The sequence below is a fragment of the Megascapheus bottae genome, chromosome 13, assembly GCF_031878675.1.
Source record: "Megascapheus bottae isolate mThoBot1 chromosome 13, mThoBot2.hap1, whole genome shotgun sequence".
Lineage (NCBI taxonomy): Eukaryota > Metazoa > Chordata > Mammalia > Rodentia > Geomyidae > Megascapheus > Megascapheus bottae.
In genome coordinates this window covers 56,574,301-56,595,141 of record NC_143521.1, presented here as the reverse complement: position 1 = coordinate 56,595,141, position 20,841 = coordinate 56,574,301, and the positions used below count along the sequence as shown (strand labels likewise).

The 20,841-nt window shown below is 44.6% G+C and overlaps 2 pseudogenes; one reads left to right on the top strand and one right to left on the bottom strand.

Moving 5' to 3' along the window:
* Nucleotides 1–338: 338 nt before the first annotated feature.
* On the top strand, nucleotides 339–9,722 carry LOC150055980 (UPF0696 protein C11orf68 homolog pseudogene; annotated as a pseudogene).
* A 792-nt stretch (nucleotides 9,723–10,514) lies between these two features.
* LOC150055979 (protein FAM50A-like) lies at nucleotides 10,515–11,833 on the bottom strand (annotated as a pseudogene).
* Between the last annotated feature and the right edge of the window lie 9,008 nt (nucleotides 11,834–20,841).

The window sequence follows — 20,841 nt, the reverse complement described above, 5'->3', positions numbered from 1 at the left end:
CAGAGGGTTTTACAGTGTTGGGGTGCTCCACAGATGTCAAAATGTGTGTTTTTGGCTTAGGAAGAGTTGGCCTTTCCTCAGGGGCTTCTATAGCCACCAGGTTTTCACTGACAAGGCACTTGTCTGTTACCAAGTCCTACTCAGCATGGTTCCCAGCACCTAGTAGGAGGTCATGGTCTGAACTGGCCTGCAGGTCATGTTGGCCTATCCTAAGTACTCTCCAGGCCATCCTAAAATGCATCCTGATGATGCCATCTCACCAGAGATTTGAGGATTTTCTGGTTCTCAAGTAGCCTGCATCATTGAGAACCTCTTTGTTGCACTCTTCCATGGTAGACATGAAAACCAAGTGCTATATGCAGCAGAAGCCCTCATCCTTGAATGTGCCTTCCAATCTTCTCAATGTGGTCTTACTTTTCACTGATGGCATGGTATGCGCTGGTAAGAGTCACAGTGGCCGCTTCTGTGAGGATTATGAGTGCAGATCCTCTTTGGGTCAAGTTCTGCCAGGGTGTGTTTGACGTTAGGATGTGGCCCAATAGCAAACTGCAGCTTCAGTGGCTCATGGCAATGCAGAGGTTGACTCCGCATCAGGCACAGGTAACATACCTGGCCCTCCCTCCATTCCCCCCTCTCCTGCCACTTGGCAGTATAATTTGGCCAAGTCCCGCCACCCAACAGCCAATGCCATACACTTGGCATCTCATTTTTTAAAAGCTGGTTTCATTAGGCTTCACAGAGAGAAAAATTACCATGAAATCAAGGGAAAATACCAATGACTTTTTACTCTAAATAAGGTGTCTGCAAACTTTAAAGCACCAGTGAGCCAAACATGCTTCATTTTAGAGTAGTGGAGACCAAACTGAAATGGTGTCACTGAACAGAGTCGAGTGCCACTTGGGCTTGGTAGTTTCTAAATGATAGTTAAGCTTCCAGAACTTGTCTACCTTCCATGAGTCTTCTGCCTGACCTTGTCTACCTTCCATGTGTCTTCTGCCCTAAGCATTCTTCAGCCCTAAGCAGCATATCACTCTAGGATGAAGAGATTCTAGATATTGATCCCCGAGGCAGGCACATTTTGTGTCATACTCCAGTACCCCAGGGCCTCAGATGTGCAGAAGTGCTGAGATGGAGCTATGCAAGTAAATAAGTGGAAAATGAGCACAGGAGAGTGGATGACACAGAATTGCTCCAGTAAGAGGATGGATCAAACCACCAGGCTCCCTTTCAATGGGGATGAGAAGGGCTTGGGTTTCCCCCACAGCAAGGAGGTCCCTATTAATGAACGATGCCAATGATGCTAGACTTCTTACTTGAAATATAAACAGAAACTAGAGACCAATGATAAGCAGCCCAAGGATTTGGTGAAGCTCAGAAAGAGGGAAGGCGTCATATGGGCCCAGACTTGTTCTACCTTTGGGCTATCCTTCAAGAAAATTGCACAAGCGTGTCCTACAACGTGGGTATATAATTTGTATGCTGAATTTGAGAGACATTTATGTGATTGTCTATAATCTTGTCCCATTTATCATTGTATTGATAGGATTTTTTGAAATATTCCATATAGATGATATGAACAGGGTTGTTTGTCCAGTGTCTAGCCTGGAACCACATGGCCCTAATTTTTGGACCCTAATCTGGAGAGGATTGCAATGAGATGGGAAGAGTGTCACAGAAGTGGAGCATCTTAGACATGGCTTGAAGCTTGGGATACTTGAAGGTAAAGAAGGGAACTGACACAAGATCTGAGAAAGAGTGGGGTTTTATTATGTGGAAGTTCTTTTCTCTTTGTCGTTGTCTATTGTCCAAGGAGGCTAGCTTGTTTCTGGCACAGGGTTGCCAGGATTGTTCATCTTTAACTTGTGACTTCTGTGGAAATAGGGACCTTTCTCTTGTTTGCAGAGGCTCTGCAGAACTACCCTGTGGATGAGTGCGTGCATTTCTGCTAGGGACACAGATATATAGGAGACTGAGTTTCACCAGCTCCAGTACTGGCCAAGTGTGCAAGTTCCAGGGTGGGTGCTGCTGGCTTGGTACATGATTGATGGAAGTATGTTGTCTTCTTGCCCCCTTCTGGCTTGGTGCTCAGTTTAGCCTGTGGTGGGGGACCCTGCCTGGTGTCTCTAATAGCGTCCTCAAATTTCTCTCACCTCTAGTCATGGGCAGGTTGATCAGACTAATAGATGTTTCTGTTACAGGCGACTTGTATATCCAATAATTTTGAAGCATGCCTCGAACTTGATTACATTCCTTTTAAAAAAAACAAAAACTTCTATTGAAATCAGACTTTTTCCTGATCAATGAAAGAGTATTTGAAAGAAAACATTAAATCTGAGTCAAGTTGCTTTGGATTCAGATCTAGTGGCCTATGCTTGGGTCCCTGTGTGTAACCTAGGAAGAAATCCAGGGAAGACCAAGCAGGAGAAAATGGTGGATGGCAATAGGGAGAGCATAGCCACTTGGGGCAGTGTCAGGAGATAGTCTCCCCCATAAACCATGAGCAAGTGGTTCCTTCTGAGGGTTAGATAAGGGCCATGCCTCAGGGGTTTCTCTGTGAAACACAAGGTTGCTGTGTCCACCACCACTCATTGTTGCTCTTTCAGGTAGCTGAGGTGTGTAGTTGTGTCAGAGCATCCTTGGAGTACTTGGGAGAAAGCTGTAAGATAGAAACCTTGATAGATGCCAAGGATGTGTGGTTCAGGAAGGCAGAGCTGACAGGATGTTGTCCTCCACAGGTGTCCAAAGAATCACACAACCTAGAAGACAACGCCAAGTGGGTCAGCCTCTCCCAAACGTGCGCAAGGGATCTTGATGGATGACAGTCTGCTATGGTTCATTTTTTTTCTGGAAAGGAAATGGTCTGATGAAGAGATTCCACCCTACTGGCATGATCATTCTTTAAGTTCTTTGAGTAATAATGGAAGCATTCCAGAGAAGGGATCCTGCTGTAGGGACCGAAGTCTGACTATCGATCCAGGTGGTTTTTAGATACTGTTGCTAGAACATAAACAGGAATTCCAATGCCCTGCTCCTGCATTGCTGGCAGGTCTCTAGGTGCTTCCCAGTTTTACCCTCTTAGTGGTCCTTGGTGTTAAGATCAAGAACCACATGAATTAGAGAACATAACTTGATTATCAGTTTCTGCCCTGGGTTGCTCAGGAGTTGAGAAGCCTATGCATGTCTTATGTACGGTGGAGGCATTCCTTGTGTGGACAGAATGAATTCAGCTCAGCCAGCTCTTACACAGGGAGAGGTTGGGAATAGCATTCTTGAGCTCCACCCTCAAGGGGGTGAAGGGTTATAGTATAGGCTGTTCCTGGAGATGTCTTTGTCTTTTGATGCCTTTAGCATTATATCACCATTGCACATCATAATGTCTAGAATGACTTAGCCAAGCTAAGTACCTTCCTTCTGGGCAGGAAGATTGGGGGTTTCCAAAGACCCATGCTGTGGGCTCATCCTACAGTGTAGGTGAGCTGGTCCTCGGCGGCTGTGTGGAGCAAAAGTGTGAACTTCAGGCAATCATCTGTGAGGTAGAGCTGTCTGCAGGTCTTGTTTTCTACGTCTCTGCCAGTTTGAGAATTGACCTTGCAGTTGTGTGAGGATTTGGAGCAGAAAGGCTTGTCATGATGGGAATTGGGGATGGTTCAGAGCTGTTGATAAAAAAGAGCTAGCTGTTGGCTAGGAGCACAGATGAATGTTTGGGTCCTCAAAACCATAGGGGTCTGTGTGAATTGTGACCTTCAAATTGCCTTAGCATCTCTGGGGTGGAGAAGTTGAGATTTTCCTCTAATGTGGCAGCTAAACGTCCGTATTAACAGAGTAATACGGAGACATTTCACATCTTAATTGATGGTAATCATTTGGATGTGAATCTGGATATTTTTTAACCCTTTCACTGAGTACTATCACGTTATTTAGATCTATGGAATATTTTGGAGGAAGGGTTCCAATTTATTTAATAGACATCTAGTCAATACCTTTGGTACATTTTGATAATGCATCTTTTGTGGCATGGATGCCCAAGACGTTTTAAATAATGCTGTTAATGATTTATCGAGTGTACATGAGAGCCCAGATGTGGATGTTACAGCACTCTTGTTCCTTCACTTCCTTCAGACTTCCCAAAAGAGAAATCCTCGTACTGTCTATGCAATACAAGAGAAATGTTACAGATTTATATGCCAGAACCCTGAGATTTGCATTGAAAGAATCTTGGCCTGGCCTTGCTACAGTCTGAGCACCAGGTTAAAGGACTCAAATTCAGGCTACCTTCTGATGAGACAAAGCCGATGTGTGACACTTCTCTCACTTAAGACAAAACCCAGACATGGGCACAGAAGTCCTGCTTTGCATAGCTGGCAGTGTGATTTGTCTACCTCTAGCAGCCTTCTGTATTTCTTGGCTTGAGGTCCCCTGTCTGGGGCTGCCCTGTTTAGCTGTCCTTCCTTGTTGGACTTTCTCAGTTTAATTACTTTTGGGATTACAGCACAGCTAGTCAGTGGGAGACAATCTACATGTGACAGCCAGGTGTTTAGCAACCTCAGATCTCTTGTCCCCTAGTTTACTGTTGTGTTGCCTAATACATTTTTCCAGTTCTGTGAATTAGAGAGTGCTCCATTTCCCTGCATGCAGCCTTTGTAGATGTTATTGGGAAGGATGTTCATGGAGATGTGAAACTTGGGCGGCAGGGGGTGGTAGTGAGCTGGCCAGTTAGAGATGCCTGTGGCTCATTTCTGCTGAGGGCTAGGACAAGTCAGGAACATTTGAAATGGCATGCAAATGGATAGTGGCTGGCCACTTACTCCCAACCTAGCTGGGGCCCTGCTTAGTTTCTCTTCTTGTCCCAAGGTCTCAGATCCACAGCAGGGCTGACATGTGGTTAACAAAAGAGGGTGAGACTATAGTGAGAGGGGGCTTCACTTAAACCTCAAACTATTATGGTTTCTTTACACAGATGGAGGCTGTACGGTGCATGCTGAACCGAAAATCTCCCTTCTTAGAACAGGCGTTTCCCTATATGAGATTAAATTGTGTACTTGTCAGTCTTGTCATCTGTCTTAGGAAATTTTGAGCATAAACATATTTATACATATATGTAATATTATATCCACACGGTGTTGAAATGCTCATTTTTTCCTCACTGGTAAATCCTGGTGAGATGGTCTAAAGCTCTGAGATGGGCATGTCCCCCAAATCTCTTTCCATGATCTAAGTTTCTACAAGATAAATATTGTAGGAGAAATTTGCAGCTGTGGTTACTTGGTTGGTTGTGATGGGGGCTAAAGGGTCTGCATTTATAGGGTCAGCATTGCTGTTCATTGCCACATGTCTCACTGTGTGATGTCGTGTGGGACGAAAGCTGGAATGTAAGCTGTGGATTTAAAGGAAGACATTGTACTTTCTCCTGATACCATGTCCTTTCTGCTCGAGGGACACAGGTCCCCACTGCACTGGATATCACTTGACATCCTTAAGCCTGAGACAGCATTAGATGGCCAGTAGCATGTCCCTTGCCACTGCCTGCATGTCTTAACCTGTGTCCCTAAGAGACTAGACCTTCTGATGTGTCATGAAAGCTGCTACCAGAAGTGTGTGATGCGGGCATTGTTGCCTTGTGTGCTTCCCCCTTCATCTCTGTCTGACCCTTGAGCACATCAGGGGCACAGGGCTCCTTCCACCCAATGTTCTTGGTCCCTGTCCATGGTGAGCTCATTGTCAGGCCAGAGTTTTAGTTCTGATCCAAGTGAGATTCTTATTGGACCACTGTTCTAAAGGTACAGGTCCACTTACAGTAGGGGAATTTTTCTCTGGACGTTGGCCATGTGAATGTCATTTCTGGACCACCACTGTCCCTTCCTTGAGGATCCCACATGGAGCACGTGATTCTCAGATTACTGGTGTACTTTGCCCTTGGTTCCCTTTGCTGCGGCTGAGTGCTGAGAACCAAGGATTCCATGTCTTGTGTGGACCGTCCTGCCTGATCCATCTGTACACTGACAAAGTGTTTTCCTCCTGACCTGAGTTTTCACTCCATAGGCAGTTGCCTCTTGGCCATAGCACAGATATATTATCTGTACGTGTATGAAAACATAGGTGCACGTGTTTGACTCTTGCTAGTTGGAGCTTTTTACCTCTCTGAGTATATTTGTTCCCAGTGGAAACTCTTTACTGTGTTCTGACAGTATAGATCATCAAGTAACATTGCAGATGCCAGGTGCTATATGCTTGAATGCATTCCTCTTCTGGAATTCTCTGTTCTCCTGTCATCGTTCCTGAATTTCTTCTATCTCAGGTCTTCAGTGCAAAAACAACAAGGTTTTATCTAGAGTAGAAGATATTTTCATGGTATTTTCTGAAGATACAATATCTTCTGAGTATAAACACTTGTAAAGTTCTGGATGGATATGCCTTTGTGAAGATTGACCAATTCCAGATGTCAAGATGAAAACAGTCTTCAACTCCTAGTTCAAAGGAGAATTAAATCTAGTTCATGAAAATGATAGCTCACAGATTTGGAAATGTTCAACATGTACAACTTTATAGAAGTAACAGCAATCAGTGGTCTAGAACTCATCTCATTAGAAGCAGCAGTAGGTGGTCTTAGGACTCATCTCATGATTTGCTTAACTCAGACCATACAGGCAGCTGTGGTTTGCACCAGACTGTAGACACTGGACCTGCATGAGAAATAAATGAGGAAGGCCCTGAATTCAGCTGAGTCTCCTGTATGATTTCTATTTGTCCCTATAGCTGTGTGACAATATCAACACTCTGTCTTCATTTCTCTCAATTGATAATCCTCTTCATTGAATTTCATTGAGTTTCATCAGGTTTCTTAAAGAGTTTGCCTTTTCCTTGAGTACTTCTTGCATCCTGTAGACTCTTGTTGTGGACATACATAGTCGATGTCTTTTGTGTGATAAATTGTCCAGGGTGACACCCACAGCAGTTGAATGTTGCTGCTCCTTGAGATTTCTTGGCAGTGATGACAAATATCCCAGATAGAGCCGGGGGGGGGCTGTGTTTGTTTTATACAGGGCTGTCCTTCCTCTTCTGGGGAGCCATGGCCCTTGAAATTGGCTGATCCTTTAACCTGAACACCTGAGCAAGAGTTTTGCTTGGATTAAAGTAGTAACTTGTTGATACTTTTGAAACCCTGATCTCATTCTGGTTAATCCTTAGAGATTTTCAATGTCATCTTTGGAAATAAGTTTTCTATTCTTGACATTCTATATTTTGAATGGGATTCATGTCTGGAACTCTAAAGACACATTGAACTCATTCATCCCTGTCTCCATATGCACACACACACACACACACACACACACGGTCCCAGTTACCTTACACACGCTTGCACAAATAGGATTACTCTTATTGACTGGTTTAGCTGAGGGAACAGTTTGTATAAGCAGATTGCATGTATTCTTACCTCTCTGGCAGGAAAGATTAGTCAAGCTGATACAATAGTTATGTGTTTGAGATGCATAAAAACTGATAAATGTGTAATGTTAAGGGCAGTTGATCCCAGTGTATAATCTTGTATTACTGTAGGCCTCACTGAATAAAGGAGTCCCCATTCCCAGGCTCATGACATCTCTTCAGATGACTGTCCTAAGCTCAGACACAAATGGTAGTATGCCACTAGTTTCCCAAATCTGACTATTCACAATCTAGTGGCCACTGTGAGACAGGTGCCAATGTGAAGTAGACCCCTCAGAAATTCAGAGAAAATGCCCCCTTTCAACATAGCACTCCAGTTACTAGTTCCAAGAGGGGCTGTGGGATGCCTTCTGAGTGTTGAAGGATATTACTTTGGCCAAAGAGAAAGTATAGTCTGTTGGACTTGAACGATCCTACCATCAACATAAATCAGTGCTTCCAGAAGCTTCTATGGTCTTTCAAAAACAGATGGACAGAATTAGTGGCAGCTGGATTTTCGAGAAGGCTGTGAGAACCGATTCAGAAGCTCAGTCTGTGCCTAGGGCAGGCTGCCTGGATGGCACCTCGTGGAGCTATTCTGAAATAAACAAATTCCCAGTATGAATAGTTCAGACTCTTCAGACATATTGTGACTGAACTGCACTATACTTGTTCCCATTGTTACTAAAGTATGTTTCTGCTACAGGGCACTCTGGCCTATGTGTCTATATTAGATCTTTGCTTTGGGAAGCACCAGGCCTGTGGTCATCCTTCTCATCAAGGAAACCAAGATCCTCCTGTAAACATAATTTTTACCTTGTGTTCGGTAGTGCTTTTCTGTGCAGGATGTTGCTCTAACTCGTCAGTACTCAATGCAGGCAATATTGCCTTGTTGCCTTCATCCCATAAGGAATCTACTGTCTAGCATATGAACAATGGTACATCTTCACATGAGACTTGATGGCTATGCATTCCAAATACCTTCTTGCTAAGGAGTAACTTACAACACTGCCTGTTTGCATTTGAATGTGTGTAGAGTTGTCAGAGTAATTCATCTCTGCCAAAGGAAGTATTTGTATGTACAGGAGCAGCATCTATTTCAAAGGTGAAACATGGATTTGATATGAGAGAAACTGAACTATCCCTGTCATGCATAAAAGCCAACATGTCTCCCTTGGATCAGAGGAAGCTTCATCCCTCAACGAGCACACCCTAGCAAAGTGTTTCCTAAGGGAATATTGGGAAAAAATGGGAGAGTGAATTTTACACTTTATCCTCATTCCTGATTCTGGGGAGGTGAAGGGAGTAGGTTGTGAAGAAATAGGTAGTCTCTGTCCTGGGTCCTGAATTCAAAGCTTCAGAGGTTCGAGGTCACAGAAGAATGTTGGCGCTGTGCTTCAGCTGCACACTAGACTGACAGCTGATGCTTCCATGTCTCCAGGCAGCTCTGCCATACAGCAGCCTTCTATGAGTCAGTGCAAGCCTTTTGGGCAGCTCAAAGCACACAGACTCAGGCCCGAAGGTGGGCTAGCGCTGAACGCAGCGAAACCCTGTGAGGAGTTGGAGGAGGAAGACTTGGCTGGTGGCTGAGAGGATGACTTCACCGCTGCTGAACACCTGGCTGCAGAGGCTATGGCAGCCCATATGGACCCCTGGCTGGTGTTTGATGCCCGCACCACACCTGCCACTGAATTGGATGCCTGGTTGGCCAAGTACCCACCATCCCAAGTTACCCACTATGGAAATCCTGGTTCACCCAACTCCGAGCCTGTGGGCTCGATCGCAGCCTATGGGGCAAGGCTACACCCCCAACTCAGGGGATGTCCAGGGCCTGCAGGCAGCCTGGGAGGCTCTGCAGACCGGCGGGAGGCCCATCACGCCTGGTACCCTGCGCCAACTGGCCATCACTCACCAAGTGCTCTCAGGCAAGTGGCTCATGCACCTGGCACATGGCTTCAAGCTCGACCATGCTTGGGCAGGTATTGCCCGAGCTGTGGTTGAGGGCCAGCTTCAGGTGGCCAAGGTGAGTCCACGAGCCAGAGAGGGTAGGAGTCAAGTCATCTGTGTTTACAAGGACGACTTCACGGACCGCTTGGGTGTATTAGAGGCAGATTCTGCCATCTGTGCGGCAGGCATTAAGTGTCTGCTCACTTACAAACCAGATGTCTACACCTACCTGGGTATCTACCAGGCCAACCGCTGACACCTCTGCCTCCAAGCTGGAAACGGCTCTCAGAGAGTAGGGCAATGCCCGTGGCTCTCGAGTGCTGGACCATGCCAACAATGTAGAACTGACCTAATAGGGCCAAGTAAGGGAGACCACCCTCGCTCCCCTGCTGGGGATGGAGCCTCCTGTCTTCCTCTTTGTCCTACGAAGGCCAAGCCCCAGCTCTGAGGACTCGTCCACTCGGGAACTGCCTGCATCTTCAGTCCTTTTGAACTTCCGCCCTCTGTTCAGAGCTCAGTCCAGCTCCCACAGGCTGGGGGCTCTGGTCCCTGAGGGCCCGGCCCTCAGTTTCCCTCTTTGCTGCTGCTCCCTTCCCCTGTCCAGGACCTCAGGCTGGGTGCAGACATTAAAAAGAGCCTTGCTTAGTCACCCTCATCTCACTGTATCTCTCCCTCCTCTTCCTCCAGTCTTCCCTTTTTTCCTTGCTCCTCACAAGGAAGAAAATTAGTGCTTCTAATCCCTGTCCTTGGAGCTTTTGCAGTCCGGGGATCAGGGGCCTGCAGGACTGACTGCTGCACATGCCATTGGAGAGGAGGGGATAGTTGTGCCAGTTCATCCCCTCACCTACTGGGATACCAGGCTGTGGACATGGGGCCTGCTCCGCCTGCCAGCTCATAGCCTGCATCGCTATCCTCCCTTCTCTGCCTAACTTGATGAGCCTGCTCCTGGCATTTCAATAAAACCCAGCTTGGGTCTGGGTCTTGAAAGAAAAAAAGCAGTCATAACAGCAGGTTCTGGGAGATGTGCCACATTTTTGAAGTTGGTTGTCCAATCCCAAGCTAGCTAGGCACCTGCAATCCTCAGACGTGGTATTGTGCAGGGCAGAGGTGAGACCACGCCTCCTCTTGGCTGCTCACTGGATCATTTACACCTCCCCACGGCTGCTAGGAAAGATGATGAGGTGGTACGGGAAGAGCAAGCACAACACCACTTTGCCTGCATGTGTCTCATCCTTTTGCACAGTGGCATCACTGAGCAGTCACACATCATGATGTACATCAATTAGGGAGTGGTCCACTTTTCCCTCATGCCTGTGATGGGGGACAATCAAGTCAAGTCCTCCTTGAGGTACATGAGCTGCTCCGCCCCTGCTGACCTGAGCTCACTGAAGTCTTTCAGCAGGACCTCTCCAGCGCCTTTTGTAGGAACTGCTGGGTTGCGTTTCCCATTTTCATCTTGACTGTTCGCCGGTGCCCAGAACCAGCCCAGTAACTGAAGGTGGTTTTGATTTCCTCACTCTTGATCTTTACTGCTAGGTTTCCAGGAGCCGATTCTCTTCCTCCACCCGGTCTTGGTCAGGCACGAAGCTTGTATCCACATATGGATTTCCCCCAATTTCCTTTTCTTTGTGGTGATCTCTTCTTTGCAGCTCTCCTTATATAAAGCCACCTCTTCTTCCTCCAGTGTGAAAGACAGGCTAGAGATTCTTCCTCTTGGCCTCCTTCCTGCACTCCATCTCTTGAAGCTTCCCTAGCTTCAGCTGTTGTTCTTTCAACTGTTCATTCTTCTCTAGCTGCAAATTGTTCAGAGATAAATATTGTAGAAGTGCTCTGAACTGCCAGTTTATACCTTGGCAGTGGACAGTGATGGAGGTCACTCTTGTGTAGATAATTTAATGTGAATTTCATTGCTACACATAAGATACATGTATACAACATGTACATATTGTTGATGGCATTTGTGTATATGCACTGTCACCCAATTAAGTGTATGTGAAGCAAGAAGCCTGATGTCTCTGAAAGTAGTAAGCAAAGGACTTGTGTGTCTTAGTGATGCTGCAGTAAAAATGGTGTGAACTTGAGCAGTGAACTTGAGCAGCACTCCTGGTTGATAGTTCTCAAGATGAGGTGTTGTGAGTGTAGGTCATGTGTGCTGACATTGCAGATACAGATGCACTCAGTGCAGCACAGACTACTGGTCCAGGAACAGTGGGCATCGATTGCACACTTCTGACCTTGCCATTGCTTTTTGTGAATGTGTCATTGTCTTCTCTTACCTTAGATCTACAGTAACCTTCTGGACCCAGGTTAGGCAATGATCAGAGGCAGACTTTGCTGAGATGAGTGACCATTCATGGTGGCCTGTCATGTCAAGTAGATGTAGCCTTTTGTTTTAAATCCCTGCTGACAGCTTAATAGCCATATTGAGTGCATATTGAGACTACTTTACCTCTAAGGATTTCATCCTTACTTTGGTCTTGATCCTAATGTAGAAAACTGGTCACTTAGGAGCTGGAACAACAGAGAATCAAAATGAACCATTTTCATCCTATATCAGGAGAGGGATTCTAAATTACCTGATTCTTTCTCCATCTTTCTGAGAGGGTACACATTTCTAAGTACCAGGTTGTTGGTGGTAGTTGCTCTGTGGATGTCGTTAGAGGAATGCAAGAGATTGAAGGTTACTCCTAAATTTTATCTCTCGTGAACCTACACTTCCCAGGAGGAAATCGAGAATGCTCCTCTGTCCATGTCTGAACAGAAGATCTGTCCAGTAATGCAGGAGAAATACATGGAAACATGAAAACCTTCTGAGATATGTCCAGATCATTGCCAAGCAGTTTGTATCCCCCAAGAGGTATGGACAGGTTTTTGGGTCTAGCTGAGTGCTGTCTCCAGCCCAGGTATGTCTGAGGGGGTGTCTGTGGGGACAGAGAATCTGTTATGCCTACTAAGCATGAACCCCAGCACTGTGTGCCCTTGTTAGTATCTAGTGCTATTATGTTGAAGCAGGATTCTGGGGTCGATAGGCATACAAACCTCCCCATGTACCCCTGCCTCTCAGTAAACCATGCAAGGCATACAAACCTCCCCATGTACCCCTGCCTCTCAGTAAACCATGCAAGGCAGACTACTGGCACTATGGGTGGGGATATTGCATATATGGCTGATGGAAATAGCTTTTAAGACTACCTGGGTGCAACCATTTATGCTGTGGTGGCACCTTATCACAGGGGGCACAAATAGGCTTTTGGGTCCAATTGGATGCTGGCCCCTCAACTTGGCACACTAGTCTCCAACTAGTCTTCTTCCTAGCAGTGATCCTCACTCTTAGGGAAAGCAAAAGTGGATGATAGGAGGAAGTGACCTCAACAGACTTGAACAGGCTTTGGCTGTACAGGGACTCCATGTAATACCCAGCAGGGTCAGAGAAACAAGGAGTGAGAGTGGAGAGGGTTTTAGGTTTCTGTACATTCAAGGGTGAGTACTTTGGAATTTCTTTATTCTGTTCTGTTTGGGATTAAGATAAGGTCAAGGGTGAAGTTTTCCTGAGAGCCAGGCAGGGTCAGTGGGCCACAGGCACAAGACTGGATTGTAACAGAACAGATTCCCATCACTTGACCAACTCTGATCTCTGCTGGGAGCATCTTGCCCAGCAAAGACATCAGCTGTGGAGCAAGGCAGGCAAATCCCAGGAAGGAGACCCTGTGAACACCCAACCCTGGATCATCACAGCCAGGTGGACAGCCCCAAGGGCTGGGAAGGAACGCAACTCCTGGCTCATGAGCAGTGTTGGAATGCAGGAAGGCATGGGAGGGAGCCCACAGACAATATTCTGAACTCAGACCACCAACACCACTGAAGTCACAGTCTGCAGAATGTTAAAATCTCAGTGCTGGTGGCAGGCTGTCAGGGACTTACACATGGGAAACTGGGGCACAAGGGACACAGTTTGGCGATTAGCAATCAAATTGGATAGGGAAGGGGGCAAAACAAGATTAGAGTTGGGGGTGGGGGGAGGGAAATGGGGACCAAGACATGAGAAAGAGTATCATTGTATGTGAATTAATGGTATCATTGTATGTGAATTAATGCACCTTCTATCTGGCAAATATAATCTAACCCTTCTATTAATTACAATAAAAATATATGAAAAAAAAGTCTTGTGAACTTTCTTGCCTTGCTTGGCTTTGCACTGCATTCCTCAGTTCTGCAACTACTTATAGTATTCTAGGTTCAAGCCAGCAATATCGAGACACATGGATTGTTTTGTTTTGTTTTTTTTTCCAATTATATATTTGTGTCTCTAGTGGCAGTTGTGAAGTTTGAACCTGGAGCCCATGCTCTTTTGGCTCTTTCCCTATAGGCAGGGGTTTTACCCCTTGAGGCCACAGCCCTGCTCCTGATTGTGTTGTGGTTAATTGGAGATAGGGAACCTCATGGCCTTTTCCTGCTCAGGATTCCTTTGAACTGGGATTCTCACAAGTCCCAACTCCTGAGTACCTAGGATCCCAGGCGTGATTCCTTGGTGCCTGACTTCCTGAAGAGTTTGACCCCTTAAGAGTTTGAACCCCATACTTGAGTGGACATTACCATGAAAGGCTATTTTAAAGCAAATGACAACCCTTTTCAGTTTCACTGCCTAAAAGTACTTTATTTCCCATTAGTGTTCATCCACAACTGTATGACATTTCAAACTTCTCCTCTCTCAGAAGGGGAGGCTCAGTGGTATCCAGACCAATTTTGTACACTTTGGGTATAAGTCTGACTCACTGGTGAAGGGCACTGGCGGCTCAAACATACCTTGGCCAGGAAACCTACAGGGCCACCAAAGGAGGCTGAGAATCTTCCAAAAACCTATGGGGCCACCAAAGAAGGACCTTTGAAACTGCTTCTCATTTTGTCATCTCTGAAGAGGAAATATGAGTGGCCTACAGACACATGAAGAAATGCTCCACATCTGTAGCCATAAAAGAAATGTAAATCAGAACAACTTTGCGATTATACCTCACTCCAGTTATAATGGCCATTATCAATAAATTTAACAGAGGCTGGCCAGGATGTGGACAGGAGATTTGGTGGGAGTGTAAACTCATCCAACCACTATGGAAAGCAATATAATTCCTCAAGACTCAACAGAGATCCCTTATAACCCTGCAATCCCACTCCTTGGCATTTAGTCTTGTTTGTGGACATTTGGGTAAAGACAGTAGCACAAGGGTATTCATTGCAGCACTATTTACCATAGCAAATATATGGAACAAACCTAGATGCTCCTCAGCTGATGACTGGATCAACAAAATGTATTTATACACAATGAAATTCTCTGCTACCATCAGAACATCGCCCCATTTGTAAGGAAATGGAAATACTTGGAAAAAACCATATTAAGTGAAGTAAGCCAGATCCAAAGGAACATAGGCTCAATGGTTCCCCTCATTTGTAGTAATCAGTACAAACATTGGACTCTCCTAGCAGAGGGCCTGGAGAAACAGGTCAGTGGCTTTGGAAATACACTTCAGGGAATAATCTCAGACCTTCCCAAATATCCAGAAGGGCAGGCACATCCAGATACAAGAAGCTTTTAGAACTCCAAACAGACCTGACCAGGAAAGGACGTCCCACCACCACATTATAATCCATGCAGGATCAATAGAGATCAGAATAGGATCCTAAAAGCAACCAGGGAGAAGAGAAAAATCACCTACAGAGGAAAGCCAAGCAATCAAAATAACCACAGATTTCTCAGCAGAGACAATGCAAACACGAAGACCTTGGAGGGATGTATATCATATTCTACAGAAAAATCACTACCAACCAAGAATATTATACCCAGCTAAGCTCATTCATAACTGAGGGAACAATAAAAACCTTCCACTCCAAATAAAAGTTGCACCAATACATATCAACCAAACCAGCATTACAGCCAGTTCTCAAAGATGTTCTACACATTGAATATCAACACAAACATGTTCCTGACAGAAAAACAGCACCTAAAAATCAAACCCATTAATGACTGTAAGATCCGATAAACCACAGGCCCTAAAGAAATTTTTTTAAAAATGGCAGGAACTAGTAAATATTTTTCAATCCTAATCCTCAATATCAATAAACTCAACTCTCCAGTCAAACGGCATAGACTGTCTAGTGGGATCAAAAAGCGAGATCCATCATTTTGCTATCTTCAAGAGACATCTTGCCTCAAAAACAAACATATTTTGAGAGTGAGAGGCTGGAATAAAATCTATCAAGCTAACGGCCCTTATAAACAGACTGGAGTTGCCACCCTCTTATCAGATAAAATAGACTTCAAACTAAAATTAGTGAGAAGAGACAAAGAAGGTTAGTACATAGTACTAAATGGATCTCTCTTTTAGGAGAACATAAGCATCCTAAATACACAAAAAATTCCACTGCACCCAACTTCATCAAGCGAACTTGACTTGCACTAAAACCACACATAGATCCAAACACAGTGATTGTTGGTGAATTTAACACACCACTCTCATCTATGGATAGATCGACCAGGCAAAAACTCAGAGAAACCTCAGCATTTAACAATTATATAGACGAACTAGATTTAACAGACATCTGCAGGTTATTCCACCAGATACACCAGAATATGTTATTTTCAGCATGGCATGGAACGGAACATTTTCTAAAATAGTCCACATTTTAGGGCATAAAGCAAATCTGGGCAGATTCAGAAACACTGAAACTATTCCCTACATTCTCTCAGACCACAAGGACATCAAATTGGAACTGAACACTAACTCCTCAAAGGAAAACCCTGTAATTCATGGAGATGGAACAACACATTGTTGAATCATCAGGGGGTCATGGAGGGGATCAGAGCAGAAATTCAACAGTTTATGGAATTTTACCAAACTGAAGACAAAATACCAGCCCTTTGGGACACAGCAAAGGCAGTACTCAGAGGAAAATTTATATCTCTGAGTGCCTTCATCAACAAATTGGAAACAACACAAACCAACAATTTAATGATGCACCTTAAGCTCTTGGAAAAAGGGCAACAAACCAATCCCAATTCCAGTACAAGGAAGAAAATTATTAAAATCAAAGCAGAATTAAAGAGAGACCAAAAGACCATAGAAAAAACAACAAAACAAGGAGTTTGCTAATTTTTTCAAAGAACTAAGTTGACAGACCCTTAACAAATCTTACCAAAAAAAGGAGGGAGTGCACCCAAATAAACAAAATCATGGACAAGACTGGAAATTACCAAGATCCAGAGCATCATAAGGGAATACTTTTCAAACCATTACACCAACAAATTTGAGGATCTAGAAGAGATGGATGAATTTCTAGCCACTATTAACATACGCAAACTGAAGCAAGAAGACCCCATCCAGCTAAATGGGCCTATTTCAAGTACTCAAATAGAAATGGCAGTAAGAGATCTCCCATCCAAGAAAATCCCAGGGCCAGATGGATTCACAGCAGCTGAATTCTGTATGGCCTTCAAAGCAGAACTCACACCAATACTCAGGCTCTTCAATGAAATTGAAAGGGAAAACTCTTTGCCAAACTCGTGGTACAAAGCCAGCATAACCCTCATCCTAAAACCAGACAGGGACTCAAAGAAATATAGGCCCATTTCTTTGAATCTTGATGCAAATCATCTCACCAAAATTCTAGCCAACCGTCTTCAGCAACTCATCAAAAAAATTACATACTGTGATCAAACAGGATTCATCACAGGGATGCAAAGTTGGTTCAATGCAGCCAAATTGATATAATTCATCACATCAACAGGAGCAAGGACAAGAATCATATGATTGTCTCCACAGATGCAGAAATGGCATTTGACAGGATACAACACCGCTTTATGCTAAAAGCTCTAGAGAAACTAGGAATCCATGGAACATTCCTCAGTATAATGAAGGTTGTGTATCCTGCTTATCTGATATATTGTATATATGCGTATTTGGTTATTTGAAGTCGGATAGGGAAGGGAGGAAATCAAGATGAGGGGCGGGGTGGGGGGAGGGAAATGGGGACCAAGACATGAGAAAGCGTATCAATGTTTGTTAAGTAATGCACCTTCTATCTGCAGAATATAATGTAACCCTTTTATTAATTACAATAAAAATTTATAAAAAATAAAGGATCAATGTGAAGTAATGTACCTCTGTCTGGAGAATATAATGTAACCCTTCTATTAATTACAATAAAAATATAAAAAAATAAAGGCTGTGTATGAGAAACCCACAGCTAGCCTTATACCTAATGGCAAAAAGCTAAAGCCATTTCCTCAAATCAGGAATGATGCAAGGATGCCCACTCTCTCCACTTTAACACAGTATTAAAATTCCTAGCCAGAGCAATAGGCAAGAAGCAAACATAAAAGAGATCCAAATAGCGAAAGGGGAAGTGAAACTTTCCCTCTTTGCAGATGACATGATTCTGAATCTAAAGATCAATAGACTCCACTCCCAAATTGCTTGAGCTGATCTGAAACATCACAAAGGTAGCAAGGTATAAAATTAACTGCCTTCCTGTATACAAACAACATGAGGAGCCAAGAAGCAATCGGGAAAGCAACTCCTTTTGCAATAGCCTCAAAGAAAATACAGTCCTTAAGAATTAACTAAAAATGTTACTAACATTTTGAGATTCCAAAGTTAGATTGCATTGTATATTCCAGGTGAAGAGTGTGTGTGTGTGTGTGTGTGTGTGTGTGTGTGTGTGTGTGCACGCACACATGCGTGGGTGTGTGTATGAGTCTGTGTTAACAATTATTCTATTGGCAGGCATTTAGTTTTTATTTCCTATATTTTAGCTATTGTGAATAATGTTGTGAAATAATCCTGTGAAATAAATGGTGCAGTGCAAAAAAAAAAGAATTAAGAATGTATAGGAACTTTATAACTTTAAAAAATCAGAAAAAGAAAAAGGAAATTAAAGCAAAACTGCAGAAATGGAAAAACCTCCCATGCTCCTGGATGGGAAGAATTCACATCGGGAGAATGGCGACCTTGCCAAGGGCTATCGACAAATTCAATGCAATACCCGTCAATATCCCAATGTCATTATTTAAAGAAATAGAAGAGGCAATCCAAAAGTTCATATGGAATAATAAAAGACCCCATACAGCAAAACCATTTCTTAGCAAAAAAACAGCCCAGGAGGAATTTCAATACTAAACTTTAGACTCTATTACTAAGCTGTAGTAAATAAAGCAGCCTGGTACCAGCACAAGAACAGGCCAGAGTAACAATGGAATAGAACTGAAGACCCAGAAATCAACCCATACATCTATGGCCACCTAATCTTTGATAAAGGAGTCAGAAAATTAGAATGGAAGAAAGACAGCCTCTTCAACAAGTGGTGCTGACAGAGCTGGTTAGCATCTGCAGATAGCTAAAGTAACCTATTTCACCCTGTGCCAGAATTAATTGATAATGGATCAAAGACCTCAAGGTAAAAACAGGTACACTAAAAACTTTACAAGTAGATACACTAGGGCTCCTTGGCACAGGTGGAAACTTTCTAAATAAAAACCCAGAAACACAACACATTAAAGAAAATTTGGACAAATGGGGCTGCATTAAAATGATGAGCTTCTGTATGGCAAAGGACATAGCTAGCAAGTTAAATAAAAGGCCCACAGCAGGAAAGAAGTTCTTCACTAACCGTACAACAGACCAATGCTTCATATCTAAAATATACTTACAGCTCAAAAAAACCCTCTTTTGGCTGGGAGTTTGGCCTAGTGGTAGAGTGCCTGCCTAGCATGCACGAAGACCCGGGTTCGATTCCTTGGTACCACATACATAGAAAAAAGCTGGATGTGGTGCTGAGGCTCAAGTGGTAGAGCTCTAGCCTTGAGAAAGTCCAAGGACAGTGCTCAGGCCCTGAGTTCAAGCCCAGGACTGGAGAAAAAAAACAAAACAAAACAAAAACCTCTTTCATGTGAGGTAGAGCAATTGCCTCTGAACAGAGGCAGGAAACCTGGGGCCTCAGACTCAACCACAGTCACAGTTCCAGGTTCAATTTGCCTGCTCCTCACCACTGCCACTGAGAAGATGCAGAAACCCCCATTTCCTAGCACAAGTCCCTTCACTGCAACAACTGCCTCTAATCAAATGCTGGACCCAAAGGCTGGCCTCTACCTTGACCACCCCTTCTGTTCCTGGGCTGATTTCCCTGCTCCTCACCACGGCCACCCAGAGACGATGGAACAACCAGGCCTCAGTCTTGAACAATCCATCTCTTCCTAATCCAATTTCCCTGTTCCTTACCGCTGCCTATGACAAGAGTCAGGAGCCCCTCTTCCTGGGAAGTCTCGCCTCTTCTGAACAACTGTGTGTGAGATTTGAAATAGAGCAAAACCTAGATTCATTTAGCATCATACTATATGGCCTTATGTAAGGATCTCCAGGATATAGAAACAAAAGCCTTATCATGAGTGACTGTTGTCCTTAAGGTACTATGTTATCTCTCATCTCATTTGCTATCCGTTGATTATCTCATATTGTTACAGTATCTTACTTTGTTATGATATATTGGATATATTTGTATTTGGTTATTTGAAATTGGATAGGGAAGGGGGGAAAAGATGAGGGGTGGGGGTGGGGGAGGGAAATGGGGACAAAGACATGAAAAAGGGTATCATAAAAAATACATGAAAAAGAAACAACTGCCTCTGAGCAAAGGCTGGAAACCCTGGGCCTCAGCCTTGACCAACCCCTCTCCACCAGGGAGGATTTTCCGGCTCCACACCACTGCCTCTTAGAAGAGACAGGTTGAACCCCCTCTTCCTGGGAAGTCTCGCTGGTTCTCAACAACTAAGTGCCTCTGATCAGAGGCTGGAACCCAAGGGCCTCAGCCTTGACCACCCCCTCTGTGCCTGGGAGGATTCCCCTGCTCCTCACCACTGACTCTGAGTAGAGCCTGGAACCACCTGCTTTCCTGGGAGGTCTCACTGCTCCTCAACAACTCCCCCTGAGCAAAGACTAGAACCCCCGGGACTCAGCCTCAATCACCCTTCTGCTCCTGGAAGGACTCACCTCTATCGCTGCCTTTCTGGGGCCTCCATCTGCAGATCTGCTCCTGCTGAGCTCCAAGCTACCTCACTCCACAAACCACAGCCAAGGAATGCATGTCCAGGCCCTGCCGTCTCCTTTTAAGGCCTGCTGGGCCTCTCCAGGCCACTCCTCCACTTCCTCTCCCCCTTCCGAGAGGCCCAGGCCAGGGCCAGCCAACCACACCTGGAATTCATCCTACCTCCAAGCACAATCACAACCACAGCAACAAAAAAGGGGGGAAACGGAGCTGAGGCTCCACTTGAAGTCTTGGAGACTTCAACAGATCCGGCTTCGGAACTCAAGCCCCAGCACAGGCAGGTAACACAACCCTCCTCACCTTTTCTTTTGCCCGCCTATGAGACTAGAAACCATAGTTGCCACAGCTGTCCCTTTTTTGCCATGAGATGAGTCTTTTCTTCTC